Source organism: Rattus norvegicus, chromosome 2 (assembly GCF_021556685.1).
Source record: "Rattus norvegicus strain SHRSP/BbbUtx chromosome 2, alternate assembly SHRSP_T2T, whole genome shotgun sequence".
In the NCBI taxonomy this organism is placed as follows: domain Eukaryota; kingdom Metazoa; phylum Chordata; class Mammalia; order Rodentia; family Muridae; genus Rattus; species Rattus norvegicus.
Window position 1 is genome coordinate 12,853,688 of NC_141535.1, and position 14,629 is coordinate 12,868,316.

A 14,629-nucleotide genomic window follows, 5' to 3' on the forward strand; every position below is an offset into this window, starting at 1 on the left:
CTATTAGCCCAAATGCTTGAATTACCCTAGATGCCTAGAACAAATGAAACTCAAGACGGATAATCAAAATGTGAATGCTTCACTCCTTCTTTAAAAGGGGAACAAGAATACCCTTGGCAGGGAATAGAGAGGCAACGATTAAAACAGAGACTGAAGGAACACCCATTCAGAGCCTGCCCCACATGTGGCCCATACATATACAGCCACCCAATTAGACAAGATGATGAAGCAAAGAAGTGCAGACTGACAGGAGCTGGATGTAGATCGCTCCTGAGACACACAGCCAGAATACAGCAAATACAGAGGCGAATGCCAGCAGCAAACCACTGAACTGAGAATAGGACCCCCGTTGAAGGAATCAGAGAAAGACCTGGAAGAGCTTGAAGGGGCTCGAGACCCCATATGTACAACAATGCCAAGCAACCAGAGCTTCCAGGGACTAAGCCACTACCTAAAGACTATCCATGGACTGACCCTGGACTCTGACCTCATAGGTAGCAATGAATATCCTAGTAAGAGCACCAGTGGAAGGGGAAGCCCTGGGTCCTGCTAAGACTGAACCCCCAGTGAACTAGACTGTGGGGGGGAGGGCGGCAATGGGGGGAGGGTTGGGAGGGGAACACCCATAAGGAAGGGGAGGGGGGAGGGGTATGTTTGCCCGGATACCAGGAAAGGGAATAACACTCGAAATGTATATAAGAAATACTCAAGTTAATAAAAAAAATAACAATAAAAAAAGACATGTTCAAAGTCCTTAGTCATCAGAGAAATACAAATCAAAACTACTCTGAGATTCCATCTAACACCCATCAGAATGGCTAAGATCAAAAACTAACGTGATATGTTGGCAAGAATGCAGAGCAAGTGGAATACTCCTCCATTGCTGGTAGAAGTGCAAGCTTGTACAACCACTTTGGAAATCAATTTGGCAGGTTCTCAGAAAACTTGAAATAGCTACATAAAGACCCAGCTATACCACTTCTTGGCATGTATGCAAAATATACTCCAATATACCTTGGGGACATTTGCTCAACTATGTTCATAGCAGCTTTGTTCGTAATAGTCGGAAATTAAAAACAACCTAAATGTCTCTGAACTGAATAATGGGTAAAGAAAATGTGGTAAACCTGTACAATGGAATACTATTCAGCTTTTAAAAACAATTATGTCATAAATTTTGCAGTCAAAATTAGATGTAACTTGAAAATGTCAGCACTAATGAGTTATACAGCCAGAAAGACACATATGGTATGAACTCACTTATAAGTGGACATTAGACACCTTCTACCAGGGCAGATCATCAACATGTCTGCATCTCTTAAGACCCCACAGACTGATGGCCTGCCAGAAGATCTATTGCTCCCAGGGCCACAGGTCTCTCAGGAGACCTACAGTAAACCATGGACAAGGGAGGCAGGCTCCAGACAGAGACATCCAGGCCAGTTAACACAAGAGATAAACAGATGGCAAGCACAAGACCATAAGCAACAGAAGCCAATATACTTTGGTACCATTGGAACCCAGTTATCCCACCCCGGCAAGTCCTGGATATCCCAACACACCTGAAAATCAGAATGCTGACCTAAAATCCTATTTTGTAATGAGAATAGAGTCCTTTAAGGAGGCTATAAATAACTTGTTGAAAGAAATACAGGAAAACACAGATAAACAGGTAGAAGTTCTTAAAGAGAAAACAAATAGAGAAATAAAAGAAAGCACAATCAAACAGGTGAAGGAATTGAAACAGTTCAAGACCAAAAATAGTAGAAACAATAAAGAAATCACAGCCCAAGAAATGAAAAACCTAGGAAAGAGGTGTGGAGCTACAAATGTAAGCATCAATAATAGAATACAAGAGATGGAAGAGAAAATCTCAGGCATAGAAGATACCTTAGATGATATTGACACAATGGTTAAAGAAAAATCAAAACACAAAAAACTCCCAACCCAAAACATCCAACAAATCCAGGACACAATGAAAAGACCAAACCAAAGAGTAATAGAAATAGAAGAGAACAAAGTTTCCAGCTCAAAGGACCAGAAAACATCTTTGACAAAATCATAGAAGAAAAGTTCCCCAACCTAAAGAAAGAGGTGGCCATAAATGTACAAGAAGCCTACAAAGCACCGAACAGATTGGACCACAAAAGAAAATATTTTCATCACATAAGAATCAAAATACTAAGTGCACAAAGAAAGAATATTAAAAACTGTAAGGGAAAAAGGTCAAATAACATATAAAGGCAGATCTTTCAGAATTACACCAGACTTCTCAAAGAGAGACCCTGAAAGCCAGAATAATCTGGAATGAGGTAACATTAAACCCTAAGAGAAAATAAGTGTCAGCCCAGGATACTATACCCTGCACAACTTTCAATCATAAAAGATGGAGGAACCAAAATATTCCAGGACAAAACCAAACTCAAACAGTGTCTATCTACCAATCCAGCCATACAGAGGATCCTAGAAGAAAAACTCCAACACAAAGAGGATACCTACACCAAAGAAAAACCAAGAAATTAATCATCTCACAACAAAACCAAAAGGAGATAATCACATACACATAATGCTACCTACAACAACAAACATAACAGAAAGTAATAATCATCTGTTTTAATATCTCTCAATATCAACAGAATCAATTTTCCAATAAAAAGACATAAGCTAACAAACAAAATATACAACAAAGACCCCACTGAATATGAAACCTCAATGACAAAGACAGACACTACGTCAGAGTAAAAGACTAGAAAAATTCTTCCCAGCAAATGATCCCAAAAAACAAGCTGCCATCCTAATATCCAAAGCAAATAGACATTCAACCAAAAGTTATCAAGTCAGATGGAGAGAGACACTTCATGTTCATCAAAGAAAATATTCGCCAAGACAAAGTCTCAATTCTGAGCATCTATACCACAAGTTCAAAGCAACCCACATTCATAGAAGAAATGTGACTAAAGCTCAAAACACACATTGAACACACAATAATAGAGGAGGCTTCAACACCCCACTCTCACCAATAGACAGGTCATTGAAACAGAAACTAAAAAAGGTAACACTGAAATGAATAGAGGTTACCAACAAATGGATTTGACAAATTACAGAGCATTTCACCCTAAAACAAAAGAATATACCTTTTTCTTAGCACCTCATAATACCATCTCCAAAACTGACCAGTTAATTGGTCACAAAACAAGACTGAACAGATACAAGAATATTGAAATAGTCCTATGCATCCTATCAGAACACTATGAACTAAGGCTAGACTTTATTAACAACAAAAGCAACAGAAAACCCACATACCCTTGGAAACTGAATAACTCTCTATTCAATGATAACTTGATCATGGAAAATATAATGAAAGAAATAGGAGATGACCTAGAATTCAAAGCAAATGACGACACAGCACACCCAAACTTATAGCACATAATCAAAGCAGAACTAAGAGGAAAATTCATAGCATTAAGTGCCCTAGAACAGAAATTAGAGAAATCTTACACTAGCAACATTTTTAGGTTTTTAACACCCTAAAAGCCCTAGAATAAAAAGAAGCAAAGACACCCAAGAGGAGTAGACAACAGGAAATAGTCAAACTCAGGCTGAAATCAATCAAATGGAAACAAAGAAAATGATACAAACAATAAACAAAACTAAAGGCTGGTTCTTTGAGATAATCAACAACATAGATAAACTCTTAGCCAAACTAATTAAAAGGCACAAGAGATAGTATCCAAATTAACAAAATCAGGAAAGAAAAGGGAGACATGACAACAGAAACTGAGGAAACTCAAAAAATTATCAGATCCTACTATAAAAGATCATACTCAACAAAACTGGAAGATCTAGATGAAAAGGATGATTTTATAGATATACACCACATACCAAAGCTAAACCAGGAGCAGGTAAACTATCTAAACCCCTAAGTCCCATAACCCCTAAGGAAATAGAAGTTACTAAAATCCTTCCAACCAAAAAAAAAAAAAAAAAAGCCCAGGACCAGGCTTTAGTGTAGAATTCTGCCAGACCTTCAAAGAAGAGCTAAAATAGAAACAGAAAGAACACTATCTAATTCATTCTATGAACCCATAGTTACTCTGATACCTAAGCCCAACAAAGAGAACTTCAGACCAATTTCGCTTATGAATATCAATGCAAAAATACTCAATAAAATTCCCACAAACCAAATCCAAGAGCACATCAAAGTGGTCATCCATCATGAAGGCGTCATCCCAGTGATGCAAGGTTGGTTCAATATACAAAAGTCCATTAACATAATCCACTCATAGGAACAAACTCAAAGGAAAAAAATCATATGATCATCTCATTAGATGCTTAAAAAGCACTTGAAAAAATACAACATGTGAAAATATTGGAGAAATCAGGAATTCAAGGTCGATATCTAAACATAGTAAAAGCAATATACAGCAAACCAACAGCCAATATCAAATTAAATAGAGACATACTTGAAGCAATCTCAATCAGATCAGGAACAAGACAAAACTGCCCACTACAGATCTCCCTGTATCTATTCAATGTAGTACTCAAAGTTCTAGATATAGCAATAAGACAACAAAAGGAGATTGTAGGAATATAAATTGTCAAAGAAGTAACTGTATCACTATTTGCAGATGTTGAGATAGTATATATACTAGACCCCAAAAAATCTACCAAACAACTTCTCCAGCTGATAAACAACTTCAGCAAAGTGGCTGGATATAAAATTAACTCAAATTAGTAGCCTTCCTTTATATAAATGATAAATGGACTGAGAAAGAAAATAGGGAAACAACACCCTTCATAATAGTCACAAGTAATACAAAATATTTTGGTATAACTCTAACCAAAAGCAAGTGAAAAATCTGTATGACAAGAACTTCAAGTCTCTCAAGAAAAAAAATAGAAGAATACCTCAGAAAATGAAAAGATCTCCCAGGGTCATGGAATGGTAGGATTAACATAGTAAAAAATGATCATCCTACCAAAATCAATGTACAGATTCAATGCAATCCCCATCAAAATTCCAACACAATTCTTCACTTAGGATAGCAAAAACACTTCTTGACAACAAAAGAACTTCTGGGGGAATCACCATCCCCACCATTTGAGGTGGGTAGAGAGAAAGAACTGGATAGGAGATGAAATGAGGAGGGAAATGGGGATGGTGATACAGTGTTGGGTGAAAAGGGTGTGAGTGAGGCTTGGGAGAGAGAATGGAGATGAGAGGAGGAGTATCTTTGGTGAGTTACTAGAGGCTTGGTAGGGGAGAGAATATACTATAAGGGTAACCCTAGCTTGGTTTCCTACCAAAGAAGCTAGAGATACTGAAGTGGCCACCTCCTGTAACCAGGTATAATTTCCAAATTAGGGGATGGGGACATCAATACACCCACAAAACCCTGAACTCAAATTTGTGTTGCCTACAAGATGTGCAGGAATAGATATGGAGCAAAGCCTGAGGAAATGTGTCTGCCTCAACTTGAGACCAATTCTATGTGAGAGAGCCAACCCCTAACAGGATCAATAATACTCTGCTATGCTTACAAACAGTTACCTAGTATGACTATCTCCTCTCAGAACCTATCCAGCGGCAGATAGAAGAAGATGGATGTAAAGACCCACACACAAACATCAGGCAGAGCTCAGGGAGACTTATGGAAGTGTTGGGGATAGAAGTGAGCAAGCCAGAGGGATCAAGGACACCACAAGAAAGGCCACAAAGTAAACTAACCTAGGAGGATGGCAGTTTACAGAGCCTGGGCCAACAACCAGGTAGCATGCAGGAGCTGGACCTAGACCCCCTACACATTTATAGCAAATGTGCAGCTTAGTGTTCATGAGGGCCCCCTAACAAGTGAAGTTGGGGGTTGTCTCAGTCTCTGTTCCCTGCACTGGATCTCCTTCCCTGCTACTTAGATTGACTGGTTTGGCTTCAGTAGGAGAAGATGTGCCTAGACCTGCTAGGTCTAGATCCCCCAGGGTGGGGTGGTACCCAAGGGGGCTCCCCCTTATCTGAGGAGAAGGTTATGGATTAATGGGGGGAGGGAGTTGAAAGAGTGGGACTGTGAAGAGTGGGAAGTGCATCTATGATCAAGATGTAAAGTAAATGAAAAAATAAATACAAAAAGAAAGGAAGAAAGGAAGGAAGGAAGAAGAAAGGAAGGAAGGAAGGAAGGAAGGAAGGAAGGAAGGAAGGAAGGAAGGAAGGAAGGAAGGAAGGAAGATGAAGGCTTTTCATGAAGTTCTGAGAAGTCCCTCTTAATTATTAAGGAACTATAGATAATTAGCATACAGCAACGTTATCTTGCCTTTTATTATTCTGGGCTTCATTCCCCCATCTATTAAAGATGCAAAGTAAAAATTGAGAAGAAATTTTCTGAAGAGACAGAAAAAATACTTTTACTAGTATGAAATAAGAAAATATAAATTTTACAAAAGATGAAAGGTTTATTTTACAGTGTGAGAGATTGATGCAATACTTTAAAAATCATTCTTCTGGAATAAGCACTTATGTTCAAAATATAAAAAAATATCAAACTGCATCTTTTGTGATAAATTTGGCTAGTAAATGTCATACAAAATAAAACTATCAATTAATAAGACCTGTCTTTCTTATAGTAGTCATGAAAAGTGGTCCAATGTTTGGTTATAAATATTTCATCATACCTGGGTAGCTTATACATCAAAGTCACACCATAAATAATTAATGTGGGAATAACCCATATTTGTCTGAGCTTGCACTTCCCACAGCAGCACACTATCCAACCTAGATTTCAGTGACAATGGCTTTAGGGAGAAGATCCAAGACAGGCCACAAAGGAAAAAGTCAAATTGTTTGTGGTCAAGGCAGTCACCACTGACATTCAAATTTAATACTAGATACAGTGTTGGGATTGCCTAGGAGCAAGAAGGCTGAAGTATCTGCCCACTTGTCCGTTGAGGGCTACTCACTAATTCATTCATGAGCCTTCTTCCCTGACAGAACACAAGGACCTCAGAGAAAGCATTGGGGGTGGGAACTGAGGGGGTACAAACTATCATTGCCATCCGATCTTAGACCAGGATCAGGCAAACATTCTCTATAAAGGTGCAGAAGTAAATATGTCAGGATTAGCCACTAACAATGCCACTGTAGTTCAAAAGTAACCTTAGACAATGCATAAAGGAGGGAGAATAGCTGTGTTTCAGTAACTTTTTGTGCACACCAAAATGTGAACTTTATCCAATCTTGTACTGTATGTTACTATTTTTTTTCAACTTTCTTTTTCCAACAATTAAAAATATAAAGAGCCAGTATTAAATTTATAACCATGCAAAGACAGGGGATAGGTTGACTTTGGCCCTTGGGCCATGTGATAGTTTGTATATGCTCGGCCCAGGAAGTGGCACTATTAGAAGATGTGGTCCTGTTGGAATAGTTGTGTCACTGTGGGTGTGGACTTTAAGACCACCATCCTAGCTGCCTGGAAGCTAGTTTTCTGCTAGCAGCCTTCATATGAAGATGTAGAATTCTCAGCTCCTCCTGCACCATGCCTGCCTAGGTGCTGCCATGTTCCTGACTCAATGATAATGGACTGAACCTCTGAACCTGTAAGCCAGCCCCAACTAAATGTTGTCATTATAAGAGTTGCCTTGGTAATGGTATCTGCTCACAACAGTAAAACCCTAAGACAGAAGTTAGTACCAGGGACTTGGGTATTGCTGTGATAGACCTGACCATGCCTTTGTTAAGAAGAATGTGGATTTGAGGGATTTGGACTTGGGACAGACTGAAATGCTTTAATTGGGGCTTACTAGGTTATCCTAGTAGGAATATGGAAGACTTTATTACTGAGAATGATTTGAATTGTGTGGACCTGACCCAAATGGTTTCAGTAAAGAATTTCAATATTTGGCATAGAGACTGTTTTTGTGGTATTTTGGTAAAGAAAGTGGCTACTTTTTGCCCTTGTCTGAAGTGTCTGTCTGAGGCTAAGGAGAAGAGACTCAAATTATAAGCACTGAAAACGGAAATCTCAGAAATGCCCACCATAGACTTTGTTCTCTGGTTAAGTCTCATGAAGAACATTTTTAACAAGTATAGCAAACTGAGAAAAGAAAAATATAAAATACGTGGTTCGAGTATTAAAGGGGCACTAAGAAGTGAAATGGAACTGAATCCTGTGTTCACTAATATTAAATTGAATCAAAGGGAGTGGGATCTTGGGGCAAGATCCCACCTAGCTAAATGTAGGTCCAGGAACTGTAGTATAAGCCTTTAATCCCAGGAGGCAAACGCAAGCGGTTCTCTGAGTTCAAGGCCAGCCTAGCACAGAGCAGGTTCTAGGCGAAGAAAAGCTTTAATCCCAGCATTCAGGAAACAGAGGCATACAGATCTCGGAGTTCAAGGTCAATCTACAGACAATCTAGGACAACCAAGTTTATGCAATAACAGAGTTGGAAAACAGAAAGTGATAATGGAATAGAAAAAGGGGGTCATGTTCCAGCCCCAGCAAGCAGCAAAACTTGGCAGCTTCAGCCTTGTGCCTCTGACTTTAGAGTCAAGAACAGAAGGTACTACTGAGACAATTGATGCAGGTTGGCTGGAAATTAGTGGTGATTAAAAAAGAGACCAGTATCATTGACGTGAAATCTTCTGGGAAGTGTTTTCTGAGAGCACAAAGAAGCTCTGTGTTCCAGAGAGAGCCAAGGTTTTGCCTCATGCTGCAGCTATACTTAGTAATGTGTAAGAGTCGCCCAGGTAGAGTTGGCTTTGAAGGCATGAAGGGGTCATGAAGAACAGCTGAGTCTTGACACTGTGAGAGGCCATGGAAGGCCATTGGTGAAGGTGTACCCTCAGCTGCAGTTGATGGCCCAGGACTGAAGAGATTATACAAAGGATTTGAAGGTTGACACCATGAAGAGAACCTATGAGAGGCCGTTGGTAAAGCCTAGTTACAGCTAAAGACCCCAGTGTATTGGAGATGCCAGTACCATGGGATGACTGCCAAGGACAGTGGCGACAGCAGTGTAGTGGATCAATCTGAGCTTAGAGTGCTACAGAGGGCAGAACTTGAGAAGTGATGTCAGCCTTTTGGAGGAGCCTAGAAGATCACTGAAACAAAAAGCTATAACATTGAAGTTGCCTTGGAGATCCGAAGATATTTGAGATGCCAGAGCCATAGGCTATCTGTTGAGAAAAGCTGCTAACAGGGAGTAGAACTAGCCTAGGAGAATGAAGTTCATAGCTGTCAACAAAGATGAAAAAGAAGTTAAAGATATGAAGACTGCTTTGACATCAGCCATGGAGAAGCAGAGTTTGGAGTTTTCCTAGCTGGTTTCCTGTCTTGCTTTGGAGATTACAGTTAATTAATTGGATGAATCTCAGAAGAGACTTTGAACTTTGGACTTTTAACATTGTTCAGACTGCTATCAACTATGAGGACTTTGAAAGTTGGGCTAAATATATTTTTCATTATGCTATGTTTAGGTATGACTCATATGTTCCAACAAGTCTATAGGGGCCAGGAAGAGGAATACGAAAGTTTATATATGCTCAGTCCAGAAAGTGGCACTATTAGAAGGTATGGCCTTGTTGGGTAGGTGTGGCCTTGATGGAGTAGCTAAGTCACTGTGGGTGTGGATTATAAATTTCTTATTCAAGCAGCCTTAGATTAAGATGTAGAACTCGCAGCTGTCCCTATGTCATGCCTGCCTACATCCTGCCAGGTTCCTACTTTGATGATAATAGACTAAACCTCTGACCTGTAAGTCAGCCCCAATTAAATATTATCCTTTATAAGACTTGCCTTGGTCATGGTATCTGTTCACAACAGTAAAACTCTAAGACAGGTTACAATGGGTGAAACTTGGTTTTAATTTATGAAACTATTTACCAAACATTTTGAAAAACCCGAGAAATAAGATTTGATTTTAAGCATATCAGATGATAACACTTAATAACTTGGTGTTTAAAAAGTAGTTTGTTCCACTTATTAATCTACTGCTGTTTGCTGGAATTACATGAGTTACATGTGCATCTAAAAATCCAAATAAAGTAAATACCCCAGACATGCTTAACAGCAGATTGAGTTCATCATAAAAATATGTTCTTGGGGCACTCCTGAGACTGCAGAGCAGGAGAGAACACAAATACTGCCCACCCCTGCCCACATCCCTGGCCCAAAAGGAAACTGTGTAGGGGCTCTGGGAACCAGAAGATAGGGGCACTCAAGCGGCAGGTCCCCTGTGGGCCAGACACCTCCCGGATCTGAAGGGACCCGATCAAAAGCTCCCTGCACCCAAATCCCACGGGAGGGAGAGATAAACCTTCAGAGGGGCAGAGACGCCTGGGAAGCCAGCAGAGACTACACTTTACCCACATTTCTGACTCCAAAGGAAAGCACCTAATGCCATCTGGGACACTGGTGCACAGGGCCCCGGGAAAAGGCGGTGCAGGCCCTCCTGGTTGCTGCCCTGGTTGCTGGGAGAGCTTAAAAGCAGCCACCCAGGAACAACTTCAGCCTCAGGACCACAGGTAAGACCAACTTTTCTACTCCAAGCGACCTGCCTGGTGGACTCAGGACATAGGCCCACAGGAACAGCTAAAGACCCGTAGACAGGAAAGACTACACGCCCAAAAGCAGGACACTCTGTTCCCATAACTGGCTGAAAGAAAACAGGAAAACAGGTCTACAGCACTCCTGACACACAGGCCTATTGGATGGTCTAGCGACTGTCAGAAATAGCAGAACAAGGTAACACCAGAGGCAACCTGATGGCAAGAGGCAAGCGCAGGAACCCAAGCAACAGAAACCAAGACTACATGACATCATCGGAGCCCAATTCTCCTACCAAAGCAAACACTGAATATCCAAACACTCCAGAAAAGAAGATCTAGATTTAAAATCACATTTGATCATGATGATGGAGGACTTCAAGAAAGACATAAAGAACAACCTTAGAGGAACTGAGGAAAACATAAATAAACAAGTAGAAGCCTATAGAGAGGAATCAGAAAAATCCCTGAAAGAATTCCAGGAAAACACAACCAAACAGGTAAAGGAATTAAGAATGGAAATAGAAGCAATAAAGAAAGCACAAAGGGAGACAACCCTGGAGAGTGTGTCCAAATTAATAAAATCAGAAATGAAAAGGGAGACATAACTACAGAATCAGAGGAAATTAAAAAAAAATCATCAGATCCTAGTACAAAGGCCTATATTCAACAAAACTTGAAAATCTGCAGGAAATGGAAAATTTCCTAGACAGATACCAGGTACCAAATTTAAACCAGAAACAGATAAACCATTTAAACAACCCCATAACTTCTAAAGAAATAGAAGCAGTCACTAAAGGTCTTCCAACCAAAAAGAGGCCAGGTCCAGATAGGTTCAGTGCAGAATTCTATCAGACCTTCATTAAAGACCTCATACCAATTCTATTCAAACTATTCCACAAAATTTAAACAGATGGGACGCTACCGAATTCCTTCTAGGAAGCCACAATTACTCTTATACCTAAACCACACAAAGACCCAACAAAGAATGAGAATTTCAGACCAATTTCCCTTATGAATATCGATGCAAAAATACTCAATAAAATTCTGGCAAACAAATCCAAGAGCACATCAAAACAATCATCCACCATGGTCCACGGGCTTCATCCCAGGCATGTAGGGATGGTTTAATATACGGAAAACCTTCAAAGTAATCCATTATATAAAAAAACTGAAAGAACAAAACCACATGACCATTTCATTAGATGCTGAGAAAGCATTTGAGAAAATTCAACACCCCTTCATGACAAAAGTCCTGGAAAGAATAGGAATTCAAGGCCCATACCTAAACATAGTAAACGCCATATACAGCAAACCAGTAGCTAACAATAAACTAAATGGAGAGAAACTTGAAGTAATCCCACTAAAATCAGGGACTAGACAAGGTTGCCCACTCTCTCCCTACTTATTCAATATAGTTCTCAAAGTCCAAGCCAGAGCGATCAGAAAACAAAAGGAGATCAAATGGATACCGATTGGAAAAGAAGAAGTCAAAATATCACTATTTGCAGATGATATGATAGTATATTTAAGTGATCCCAAAAGTTCCACCAGAGAACTACTAAACCTGATAAACACCTTCAGCAAAGTGGCTGGGTATAAAATTAACTCAAGTAAATCAGTAGCCTTCCTCTACACAAAAGAGAAACAAGCCAAGAAAGAAATTAGGGAAACAACACCCTTCATACTAGTCCCAAATAATATAAAATACCTCAGTGTGACTTTAACCAAGCAAATGAAAGATCTGTACAATAAGAACTTCAAGCCTCTGAAGAAAGAAATTGAAGAAGATCTCAGAAGATGGAAAGATCTCCAATGCTCATGGATTGGCAGGATTAATATAGTAAAAATGGCCATTTTACCAAAAGCGATCTGCAGATTCAATGCAATCCCCATCAAAATACTGATCCAATTCTTCATAGAGTTATACAGAACAATTTCCAAATTCATCTGGAAAAACAAATAACCCAGTATAGCTAACAGTATCCTCAACAATAAAAGGACTAAAGGGGGAATCACTATCCCTGAACTCAAGCAGTATTACAGAACCATAGTGATAAAAACTGCATGGTATTGGTACGGAGACAGACAGACAGACCAGTGGAATAGAATTGAAGACCCAGAAATGAACCCACACACCTATGGGCACTTGATTTTTGACAAAGAAGCCAAAACCATCCAATGGAAAAAAGACAGCATTTTCAGCAAATGGTGCTGGTTCAACTGGAGGTCAGCATTTAGAAGAATGCAGATCGATCCATTCTTATCACCCTGTACAAGGCTTAAGTCCAAGTGGATCAAGGACCTCCACATCAAACTAGATGCACTCAAATTAATAGAAGAAAAAGTGGAGAAGCATCTCGAACACATGGGCACTGGAAAAAATTTCCTGAACAAAACACCAATGGCTTATGCTCTAAGATCAAGAATTGAGAAATGGGATCTCATGAAACTGCAAAGCTTCTGTAAGGCAAAGGACACTGTGGTTAGGACAAAACGACAACCAACAGATTGGGAAAAGATCTTTACCAATCCTACAACTGATAGAGGGCTTATATTCTAAATATACAAAGAACTCAAGAAGTTAGACCGCAGGGAGACAAATAACCCTATTTAAAAATGAGGTTCAGAGCTAAGCAAAGAATTCACAGCTGAGGAATGCCAAGTGGCTGAGAAACACCTAAAGAAATGTTCAACATCTTTAGTCATAAGGGAAATGCAAATCAAAACAACCCTGAGATTTTACCTCACACCAGTGGAATGGCTAAGATCAAAAACTGGCAAATGCTGGCGAGGATGTGAAGAAAGAGGAACACTCCTCCATTGTTGGTGGGACTGCAAACTGGTACAACCATTCTGGAAATCAGTCTGGAGTTTCCTCAGAAAATTGGACATTGAACTACCTGAGGACCCAGCTATACCTCTCTTGAGCATATACCCAAAATGTGCCCCAATGTATAACAAAGACACATGTTCCACTATGTTCATAGCAGCTTTTTTTATAATAGCCAGAAGCTGAAAAGAACCCAGACGCCCTTCAACAGAGGAATGGATACAGAAAATGTGGTACATCTACACAATGGAATATTACTCAGCTATCAAAAGCAATGACTTTATGAAATTCATAGGCAAATGGAGGGAACTGGAAAATATCATCCTGAGTGAGGTAACCCAATCACAGAAAAACACACATGGTATGCACCCATTGATAATTGGATATTAGTCCAAATGCTTGAATTACCCTGGATGCACAGAACACATGAAACTCAAGAAGGATGACCAAAATGCGAATGCTTCATTCCTTCTTTAAAAGTGGAACAAGAATACCCTTGGGAGGGAATAGGGAGGCAAAGTTTAGAGCAGAGGCTGAAGGAGCACCCATTCAGAGCCTGCCCCACATGTGGCCCATACATATACAGCCACCAAACTAGATAAGATGGATGAAGCAAAGAAGTGGAGACCGACAGGAACCAGATGCAGATCTGTCCTGAGAGACACAACCAGAATACAGCAAATACATAGGCGAATGCCATCATTAAACCACTGAACTGAGAAAAGGACCCCCATTGATGGAATCAGAGAAAGAACTGAAGGAACTTGAAGGGGCTTGAGACCCCATATGAACAACAATGCCAACCAACCAGACCTTCCAGGGACTAAGCCACTACCTAAAGACTATACATGGACTGACCCTGGGCTCCAACCTCATAGGTAGCAATGAATATCCTAGTAAGAGCACCAGTGGAAGGGGAAGCCCTTGGTCCTTCCAAGACTGAACCCCCAGTGAATGTGATTGTTGGGGGGAGGATGGTAATGGGGGGAGGATGGGGAGGGGAACACCCATAGAGAAGGGGAGAGGGGTTAGGGGGATGTTGGTCTCGAAACCAGGAAAGGGAATGACAATCGAAATGTAAATAAGAAATACCCAAGTTAATAAAGATTTTTTAAAAAGTGTATGGCCTATAGCTTATGCATAAGAAGTGGAAGGTGGGTCTAGAAAATCAAAAAGGAATCTATGATAGAGCCAGGTGTGGATTTGCCAGGAAAATGTAATGAGACAGGTGCATAGCACCTGAGCATGGGAACCAGCTGTGT